A 1,215-nucleotide genomic window follows, 5' to 3' on the forward strand; every position below is an offset into this window, starting at 1 on the left:
AGGTTATAGTTACCCGATCTTTTTAATTTTCACTGTAAGTTTTCTGTAGATAATTATTGAAAACAGTGCGGAATTTCATGTTCCTAGCTATATAAATGGAGGAGTTATAACGCAAAATTTTATATCTGAACAATCCGTTGTATGGGAGCTATAGGTTATAGTGACCCGATCTTTGTAATTTTCACTCTAAGTATTCTGTTGATAATGGGTGCAAGTATTGCAAAATTTCATGTTCGTAGCTGCATAAATGGCGAAGTTATAATGAAAAATCTCATATCTGAACAATCAGTTGTATGGGAGCTATATGTTATAGTGGTCTGATTCTTCCGGTTCCGACAAATGATTAATACATTATAAAAATACACCCACCTACCAAATTTCATCCGGATATCTCGAAAACTGAGAGACTAGATTGCATACAAACAGACAGACAGACGGACAGACGGACAGACGGACATGGCTAAATCAACTCAGCTCGACGTTCTGATCATATAAGTATACATTTTCATGGGTCTATCTCTTTTTGTTCTGGTACTTACAAACATCGGACCAAAGTTATAATACCATTTCATGCTCATGAAAGGTATAAAAATGAAATCAAAGTTAATTTAAACATTTTACCTTTATAAGAACAAAGGGGGTAGTGAATATGTATATGAATAAAGACAATGATAAATACAAAATATAGATAAAAAAGATTAGGAGAGTATAAGGAAAAAAAAGATAAAGCAAAACAGATTAAGATAAATGTAGTTATAATGAAAGGGGTAGATATAGGGATACAGATAGAAAAGAGATACACATGGAGAGAGAGGAGAGATAAAAGCGGGTAGATATAATGACGGATTGACTAGTTTTTTGACGGTTCATGATATACGATGTTATAGATTAAAATATAACCGTAAGATTTTAACATTAAATTAATTACCCTGTCGTTTTATTCATGATTTCAAACCAATACAAAACATGTAAAATACATATGTGGCGCCGTACGATAAACACACCGTGGCGTGCGAAAATTCTATTTTTAATTTTTCATTCATATTTGTAAATTTTTAGTTGATCTTTAACGTGGTGCAGTCGAAAAAAATACGCTAAGCTGTGGTTCTGAGACAAACTATGTAGATATGTAACGTCGTTACTTTTAATAGATAAAAAAAACTTGAGCATTAAAAACCGGTTAAATTAACAATTGGGTATTGTTATTGGAAGTCT

The sequence above is a fragment of the Rhagoletis pomonella genome, unplaced genomic scaffold (assembly GCF_013731165.1).
Source record: "Rhagoletis pomonella isolate Grant_MI unplaced genomic scaffold, Rhpom_1.0 Rhpom_scaffold_00006, whole genome shotgun sequence".
NCBI lineage: Eukaryota > Metazoa > Arthropoda > Insecta > Diptera > Tephritidae > Rhagoletis > Rhagoletis pomonella.